Source organism: Chiloscyllium plagiosum, chromosome 19 (assembly GCF_004010195.1).
Source record: "Chiloscyllium plagiosum isolate BGI_BamShark_2017 chromosome 19, ASM401019v2, whole genome shotgun sequence".
NCBI classification, from domain to species: Eukaryota; Metazoa; Chordata; class Chondrichthyes; order Orectolobiformes; family Hemiscylliidae; genus Chiloscyllium; species Chiloscyllium plagiosum.
In genome coordinates, this window is record NC_057728.1 from 23,153,506 (window position 1) to 23,163,456 (window position 9,951).

Consider the following 9,951-nt stretch of genomic DNA (forward strand, 5'->3'; position numbering starts at 1 on the left):
GTTATTGATCAATTTAACTGACTGTACAAACCCAGTTCAACTGTACTTGAGGCTGTCCTTCAATCAGTCCGTCTGTACATATTCTTTTCATTTGTGGGTCCACATACCTGTAATAAGTATTTATCTGTAGTTACTTGCCTGCTGGTTTCTCTAGCTTTCTATTTGTAGCCATAACAATTTGCCGGTGGTCATATATATCTGTTTACTAGTCTGACTACATCTGTGTACGAGCACATCCATCATTCTATGTCTTGTAACTTTGCTCCTTTGTCAGTCTTCTTCTCTTTGCTTGACTTTGATTTTTCTGTGCTTGTGTTTATCTGTTAACGTCTATGTCTATTTTTATCACATCAGCAAGTCTGCTTCACTGCACCTATATTTACCTGTATCAATGTCAGACAGTCTTGCAGGACCTGTGTTTATCTTCTGATTTCTCACCCTCTTTGTACTTGTCTCACAATCATCTTGTATGGATGTACTCATGTCTATGTAAGTGAACATCTACTTGATATATCTTTACATTGTGGTTTAGTGATGCTATGTTTCAAAGTGGGGTGCTACAGTGAGGAATGTAATCTAAAGTGACTATTTAAGAAAGGCTGCCATACAGGGCATTAGAAACAGTGGTATAATGTTAATCTGTTATAATGAGGGCTATCAAACTCTTTGCATGCAATTAACATCATAATGATTAAGTTATAGAATGATCAGTTTATGTTAATTCTCAGTTGGAAGGGGAACAACATGTATAGGTAATTATTTGTTGATGTAAGAAATAATATGAATTATATAAGGTGCTACAGTGAAGCAGACAATTATTTTGAATTTCTTTTCAACCAAGTGTACCATATGACTTTTGTATTTATAAGCAAGTAAATATGGTCATGAGCCAGTTAATAGTGATACTGGACCATTTAGTCAGATTCCAGAATACACAAATAAAAGAAATTGAAAGATCTTATCATAAACAGGAAAAAGAAAAAGAAATACTTTTCCCAGTAATATCCTTTACAGACACTCAATCCCAATAAAGCATCACTCCTATGGTTAAAATGACTTACTCAGCTGAAAAGGTTGCAAGCAGTTTCCTTATAGCAAATTTCTTCTGATTCTCTCTATTACTGTCTCTCCTTGATACATGCAAACACAGACTAACTCATTAGCCCTTCTATAACTTTGATTACCTTGAGGCTGCTAAACAGCACATCTGCTGTTATGGATCTTTTCTTCTGAATCAAACCTGATGGTGGCCTTTGGCCTCTCTTTCTGTAAGTTATAATATCGCAACATAGCAAACACTTGGACAATTATCTCACGAGGTGGCTTGCCAAGTCATTTTACCTTAAGTCACATTTTTCCTGAAAAGGTTTTGATACAAGATAGGAAAGTGGATTTGAAGATGTTCAGATTAGGTATGATCTCCTTGAATAGCAGACTTCATAGACTTGATGAACTGATTGGCCTACATCTTATGGTCTTATGTAACATTAAACCATAGCCTCATTTAGTTGCTTGGGTAAATGATCATGGTACTATTTTCAAGAAGAGCAGAGGAGTTATTCCAATTTCCTGGTCAATATCAAACAATCAATATCACAAAATTAATTATCTGGTCACTGTCACATTGTTGATTGTGGGATTTTGTTAGTTGGACACTTGCCACTGCATTTCCCAAAGTACAATGTTGATGAGACTTCAAAGGTCCAAAGATGTGCTAGTTAGGTGGATTGGCCATGCTAAATTGATTGATTGATTTATTTGTTGTCATGTGTACTGACGTATAGTGAAAAACTTTGTTTACGAGCAGTACAGGCAGATCATGGTAAGCAAGGTGTACAGAACAAAAGGTTTAGACAGAGGCATTGAAGTAACATTGCACAGGGTGTACAAATTACCCATAGTATTCAGTGATGTGTAGGTTGGGTGTACTAGCCATGGGAAATGCAGGGTTACAGGAATAGGTTAGAGGAATGTATCGGGATGGGATGCTCTTCGGAAGGTTGGTGTGGACTCGTTTGGCCAAATGGCTGTTTCCACACTGTAGGGATTCTATGGATACTTTTATTTGAAATATGAGGTTTATAAGATTGTTATATTTGGCACTTTATCTTTAAAGTTAAGATTAGATGAAGGGTGTCATAACCTTATCTGGCATCTGTCTAACAGTAAACTTAAGTGGTTTAGTTGTCAGATATTGAATGGAACCCAAATTGTTTTACTGGGAAGAAAGTGCAAGATTTTTACAGTTACAGTCAATGTGCTAATATTGGATAGTTTGAGAGTTTCCAAAAAAAAGGTGTTGAAAATTTATTTTATTTTGTGAACAATTCACTATGATATCAGTGGAGATAGCAGCAATCTTCAAAAATAAATTTTGACTTCCAGCTTTTAAGTATAATTTACATTTAAAATAAAAATATTCAATTTTGGAAGGAAAAACAAATTAAGTATCACTAACTTAAACACCATCTTTCAAAATCATTTATTATTTAAGATTAAATGCCACAACAGGACACACCCTGTTCCACTTTTATTTCATCACAAATTCATCTTTATTTCATGAGATCTTGAGAATTCTTCAGCTCTCCTGGAACCATACCAAGGTGTACCACAGCTGTCAGGAATTTTGACTCGCTTCAGTGTTGCTATTATTCTCAGAGATAAGCAACTTCTTTGGATGTTTTCACAAGTATCCATAGAGATGACTCTCTATCTCACTCTCAACACTAAATATAATTTTTGTCATCCACCTCAATCATGGACTTCACAATAATCTTGTTCAGTACTTCCACATCAGAAAACATTTGTTTCCTCATTGTCTTCTGCTAATGACCTACAGCTGTTGGCAGATTCTCTCTCTCTGCTTGTCTAAATGGAGATTCCAGATTTACTTCACTGCTTTTCTGTGATAAGGTACACAGATAAACAAAAAAAGAGACACTTCTCTGAAATATATCCCCATCACAAAGAGGCACTTTTTTTTGGATGTCCCAGGTAGACATTTAAACTAACGGACTTTACTTTGAAAGTATCACTTTGATTCTGTGACCAAAGTGAAACATTTTATTTGTAATGGGGGTAACTTCTTACCAGATTCACTGACTCCATTATGAAAGAAGACTGACTACCTATTGTTTACTATTTTCACACCTCCAACTCTGACACCTTTAAATAAACATGGATCATCCTTTGAATTGCAATTATGTTAGTGGTGGTTTCCAGTTTCTCAAACCTCGCTTTTTTTTGTTTATCTTACATTTAAAAGCTTAATTTCCAATATTAATATTTGTATTCCTAATATATGTGCATCATGAAATTACATTCAACATAAATTGTGCTTTAAAGTTATCAATATATTTCTAAGATGAGAGACAGTTGGGGTCTCAAGGATAGCTAATTACAATTCATAATTGGATACGGAGCCCATGAGATTCACTTTATGATGGTGCTGGATTTTAAGAAGAGAAGAATTTAAGAAAACCCTGACAATTCTCAAACAAGGTTAATCTTCCAGGGCCCAACAGAGGGAGCGCAGCTGCAGCAAGCAAAACACTATGGTTCACCACTGAAGAAAAAACAGAAAGCCCAAATTGATGAGGAGTTAAAATGAGATTGGAAGCTTTGACCAGCTTCAGTTACAAGAAGAATCTCCAATGGAAATGTTTCACTGTGAAACACAAACTGAGATAACACAGACTTGGACGGGAAAAGAAAAAAAAACACTGGGTGTTAACAATGGTTTTGGATTGGGTCCAGAAGAATAGAATGTTAACTTAAAGGATAATGTAAAGTATAACTATGAAGTGTGATGTCAGTTGTGATAGAAGAAAAAGTAGAATGCTGAGGTTTGTAGTTTAAATCATAAATTGTTTACAAAAGCAAAGTTTAGTCAACAGTGTTTTGTTATAGTAAAAAGTCTAAACACATGAAATCTTGTCATGTCATCTATGGAGCTATTATCTGGAAGTTTAATTTTTTTTAAAAACTATCAGACTGTAACACTAAAGTATTTTGAAAAAATCAAAGGGCCATAAGAAGTGCTATATAAAAGCAAGTCATTTTTCCCCCTTTAAAACCTGCTCTGCATTCTACCCAAGGAACCAACGTCACTCCTAAAATGTGTTATCTAGAATTGGACAGATTAATTTAGCTCTGTCTGTGGGGTGTTTGATCATAATTTGCCAACACAAGTTTGTAACATCTCTGGATGTTAGAGTATAATTTGTGAATATATGTAGTAGATTGTTTTCCTTTTTCTAAATTTTTGTAGTAGGGTTTAATTTGTTTGTTCAAAACCATGGAATCTATGACATTACTTTCATAATAAGTACCTGGGATTTCAAGGTTGGTTTATTTTAAATAAAAAGGGTGCTGGTCCCTAATCAGAATGAACAAAAATTTAAGTAACTTGTTTGGGATTGTAACATGAATTGGGGGCTCTTGTTAGATTACCAATCTATAGTCAAAACAAATATTATCTCTGAGAGAAAAAGCAAGAAAATCAATACAACAAATATCACTGAAGAAAATGTATGAGGGAAAATAATATGGCTAAAGGCTGATAAATCCCTTCAATCTGATAGGTTGCAAACTTATAGAAGAGATCAGCAATAAATATGATATCTGTAAAAAATATGAGGACACCACCACAGCCCATCGTGTGTCTCCCAATAGCAACAGGATCTACCAAAGTTGTAGCAATGGAACTGAGTGTATGGGAGATTGCAACTGGATTTATCTAGCCTACAATAATATAATCTGATAGGAAAAGAATGATAAGAGACAAGGCAATGGTGAAATAGTTAGATACCAGGCTGGAGGCACTGGCTAAGTTATTAATTGATAATTAGGGGAATTTTTCAATGATGAATTCAATAATTCAATGAAAATATGAACTTTGAACATGGCAGTAGAATGCCCCTCTAAAAAGTGTATGAAAGAAATCACATAAAAATAAATAAGCTTCATAAAATTCTAACCTGGTGTAAATTAACACTTGCCCTGACATTGGCAGTCTATGCAAGGAACTCATTTCAAATTATTGGGCACTACAGTCCATAACAATTTGTTTCAGCGGGAAATCCAAGAATTCATTAGTACTGAGTGATCATTCCCTGGCTTCAAAAGGGATTACAATTAGCACCACTTTCTCTGAGCACTGCAATGCCCTGCAGGCAAGGAGAAGGGTATTCATTAAGACTGAGGTGTCAGAGGAATTTAAGTGAGCTTTATTGTATTATATAAAGCCATCAGAAATAAATTTTAACAAAGCGACATATAACATTATAAAGAAGAAGGACAGAAAAATTGGAAAGATCTGGGTAAGTTTATAAGCAGTGGTGAGAAAACAGTTTTACAGCAAAGAAACATAATTGTTAGAGTGCATTCTTTGAGGTTAATTGACACTGCTTGCACACTTGTTGAATCTGAACAAGTCATAGAAAGTGATGAGGCACATTATAATTCACAGGCACACATGTAGGATAATTATATGGACCAGGTCATTCAGCTGACTGAATATAGTCAAAAAGACACACAGTTACAGGACAAGGCTTTTTGCCCCAGAGGACAATAACCAAAAGTTGGCACCAAAGTCGCACATGTGCCAGAATGGATCAGTGAATGGAGAACTATCCCTGATCTTGGGAGAGCAGGAAAACCCCCTCGCATATACAAATATTAGCTAAGTGTGCAAGATGAGGAATCAGAGGTAAGATCCATGGAATAAAATTGTGGAAGGCAAGAAAATGCAGTACAAATTCTGAAATGGAACTGGAATGAACATGGCCCTTGGAATAGACTATGTTGTGACTATGATCACAACAGTGTCTTAATCCTGAATGAAAGGAGAACAGGGAGAGGTTTGAGAAGGTCAAGAATTATGGAACAGACCGTGACTACCAAGAAGGTCTTATGATTGAGAAGTTGTAGTGTTTACAAATTAGAAGATGAGTTAATTAATAATGCAAACAAAAAGAGTTGGAGAGGGCGGCATTGTGCTCAGTGGTTAGCACTGCTGCCTCACAGCACCAGGAATCCAGGTTTGATTCCCACCTTGGTGACTGTGTGGAGTTTGCACATTCTCCCCGTGTCTGCATGAGTTTGCTCCGGTCTCCTCCCACAACCAAAGATGTGCAGGTTAGGTGAGTTGACCATACTAGATTGCCCATAGTGTTAGGTACATTGAACAGGGGTAAATTTAGGTGAATGGGTCTGGATGGGTTGCTGTTTGGAGGGTTGGTATGGACTTGTTTCTACACTGTAGGTGACCTAATCTAAAAAAGCTGGGAAAAATTGGTGTATACAATGCTTTACCAATTGGGACAACCAGCATAATCATAAGAATGGATATACACAGAGAAAGTGCTGCCTGATGGGGCACATACATTATAGTCAGACTAGCGCTTGGTATTTCAAAGAAAAGCTTGAGTAAATTTTCCTACTGTAAAAAAAAGTGATCTTAGCTCTTTTAACACCATTCTTATGGAAAGGTAAAGCAGTCAAAGCAAAGGCTGCATCTTTTCAGGATTAAAATTGCAAAGCAAAGTATTTTTGAAACCACTTTTAAAACAGGTGATAGAGAAGGGACATTGTGCAAATTAAACAAGTGTACGTACAGGTTATATGATGCAGTATTTCTCAGTTCAGTCCAAATTACTGAAGGTAAGTTGCATTCAGCTTAAAATAGACCCAGCAGTGTTCTGCTGATGTCACACAGAGAGACTGGCAGGCAACGTTATGATGCATGTTGATGATTTTTTTTTCAGGTTAAACTTCTCTGGAATTTGCATTTTTGTGATCAGTAAATTAAAAGGGAAATTAGTTTGGAAGTCACCCTTTAACTGTGAGTTAGATGTTAAGCAGAATAAGTTAGAAGGGACCTCACATCAATAGTTTTACTTAGAAAATGTTAATTGCATTCTGATAAATTGGACCAGGTCCTTAAAGAAAGCTGGTGTTGCAGCCAAGGAAGAAACAGACCAGTTAATAAGTTTGACAATTAAACTGATTGTATATTGAGACTAGACACACTTCCAGTTTGAAGCACTGGAAGCACTATGATGAAACATGACACTGTTAGGGAAGTTTTCAGAGCAAATACAACATTAAAAAACTTAAGGAAAGTGCACACTCAAACATTTTAGCTTTAGATAATCCAAGAGATAGTCCTTTGTGAAGATTGGTCAAATCAGACTTCAAATGTCAACTTCAACTCCAACATTTTCTATTATTATTAAACAAAGCAATACTCTGAGATACACCTGGGCTGCTCAGTCATTCTTGAGAGCTCATGATACAATTTATGTTCCTAATGGTTTGGTGGAAGACAAAGTATTAAGGGAGGTATTCATGGGAATTATGCCTCTAAATTCTTGTGAAAACTTAAATGACAATGTAATTCAGTAAATCAAGCTGCTATTATGAGAATTGTTGCACGTTTCTATTGAGGGGGTATATTTTATATTGGTAAGGATTTATCCAGTAGAGCTGCAAATATGGCACTGACTGTGCTGCAGCAGTTGCTTGATCATGCTAAACTTCCCAAAATTACTGTGGCCAAACATTAGAAGAATATTGCTAATTATATACAATTGAAGACAAACTGACCAATATTAAGAACCAATATTCATGCAAAAAAAATTATGTACCTAATGAAGAGTGGGTATTGGTGAGAATGCTTCAATTAATCTTCAGTTAAAACTTAATGAGCCGCAAGGATCAGATATATCATGGAAATACCTTGTGCTGGAAAAGAAACTGATGATAACTCAGAACAGTTGATTGAATGCTGAATTAGAAGCTAGCTTGACAAACTACTGGAACTTTGTCACAAAAAAGAACAATAAATATTTTGAACTCGGTTAGTGATCCAGAGAATAAAAATGATGAAATGTGTGGCGAGGAAGACCAGATCCAAACTTTACAGCAACTAAGGACAATCTTAAGTAACAGATTAAGTTTAAAAAGCAGTCAGAATCCATAGAGGAAAGATTACAAAATGAGCAGAATGTCCATGTAAAATTGTCAAACTGTGTAAGAATTCTATAAATAACTTTGAAACAAAAGGCAACAGAACCCATCAAAGTAGTTGCTCAGCTGAATGAAGAGATCAAAAAAGAAACTGGGAAATTAGAGAGTAAGCAAATTTGGAGAAGCTTGAGAAAGCAGTACAGGCGAAGACTCAATTTTGATGCAATAGAAGAAAATGAATGCGTGCAGATGGCTGCAGGCAATCTCACATACAAACTAAAAATGACTAAAAATTCCTTTGGCATTGGTTGATTCATCTTGTGCTGTTCAAGTAACAAAATTACAATATTTATTATTGGGGAAGTGATTTGGAAGATAATCTGGAAAATGGTATCAATCAGATATACATACTTTCCTATTGCAAACTTAAAGAACAAACTGAAGGCATGTTTCCACTAACAGAGCAGAGTAAGTAATTTTAAATGTTATTTTGTATCAAAAGTTTAGAAACCTCGGCAAAAATAGTGCGTCATATAGGATGACTAATATGTATCCATATGTGAAGAAAGGGAGGCTGTCAGATTGTTGGTTTCTAAAGAAAACTTAATTGTAACTGGTTGGCCATAAAAATATTCTGGAAAAATGAACATGCAATCATTGATGTTCTTTCTAGAATTCAAAGAACAGGATTAAAAAAATGCAGACTCTGATTTATAGTGTCATGCAGCTTGGATACAGATCCTTCAGTCCATTTAAATTAGTCTCATTTGCCTGCATTTGGCCCATATCCCTCTAAATGTTTCCTATTCAGTTATCTATACAAATGTCTGCTGAATGTTGTGACTGTACCTGCATCTACGACTTCCTTTGGCTGTTTATCCCACAGATGAACCATCCTTTGTGTGAAAATATTGCCCCTTAGGCGTCTTTTAAATCTTTCTTCCCTCACTTTAAAAATATAGACCTTAGTTTTGAACAATGTTAATGACACTGATCTATGATTAGTACAGCTAAGTACAGCTAAAAATATCTCAGTGAATATTCATTAGTTTAGATAAAAGATGCACTTAATATAGGAAAATGTAACATCAGGGTACAGCCTTGCAAAAAGGAAAACATTTGAGCATTAGATGATTCCAAGTTATTTATTATAACCTGTAGTGACTTCCATTCCTATGAAACAAAAACAGTTCCAATGAACCAGGATCATTAAGAATACAATAAGCTGCGTGTAATATTAAACTTCCATTATTTGTTCAATTTTTGACTTTTCAAATAATTAAACTGCGAAATTTGAAGTCCAGCGATCTATCACTATGCTGCAAAGTTTACTTATCATATCTGCTTAATCCGGGCATTAAACGTGAATCCTCCTCCAAGACAGTGATAAATCTGAACTCTTTCTACCTGCAACATTTCCCTTCTTGCCACACATTGAATCCATGGGTTGATTCTAGAGTCATAGAGTCATAGAGATGTAGAGCATGGAAACAGACCCTGCGGTCCAACCCATCCATGCTGACCAGATATCCCAACCCAATTTAGTCCAACCAGCCAGCATCTGGCACATATCCCTCCAAACCTTTTCTATTCGTATGCCCATTCAAATACCTCTTAAATGTTGCAGTTGTACCTGCCTCCACCACTTCCTCCGGCAGTTCATTCCATACACGTACCATCCTTTGTGTGAAAGAGTTGCCCCGTAGGTCTCTTTTATATCTTTCCCCTCTCACCCTAAACCTATGCCCTCTAGTTCTGGACTCCTCCACCCCAGGGAAAAGACTTTGTCTATTTATCCAATCCATGCCCCTCATAATTTTGTAAACCTCTATAAGGTCACCCCTCAGCCTTCGATGCTCCAGGGAAAACAGCCCCAGCCTGTCCAGCCTCTCCCTATAGCTCAAATCCTCCAACCCTGGCAACATCCTTGTAAATCTTTTCTGAACCCTTTCAAGTTTCACAACATTTTTCCGATAGGAA

The 9,951-nt window shown here is 36.0% G+C and overlaps 2 protein-coding genes across 12 annotated transcripts in view; one reads left to right on the forward strand and one right to left on the reverse strand.

The window, feature by feature from the left end:
• LOC122559589 (voltage-dependent calcium channel subunit alpha-2/delta-4-like) overlaps positions 1–9,951 on the reverse strand; it is a 483,398-nt gene that overhangs the window by 178,757 nt on the left and 294,690 nt on the right. The window lies entirely within an intron of this gene.
• lrtm2a (leucine-rich repeats and transmembrane domains 2a) overlaps positions 1–9,951 on the forward strand; it is a 96,847-nt gene that overhangs the window by 53,812 nt on the left and 33,084 nt on the right. The window lies entirely within an intron of this gene.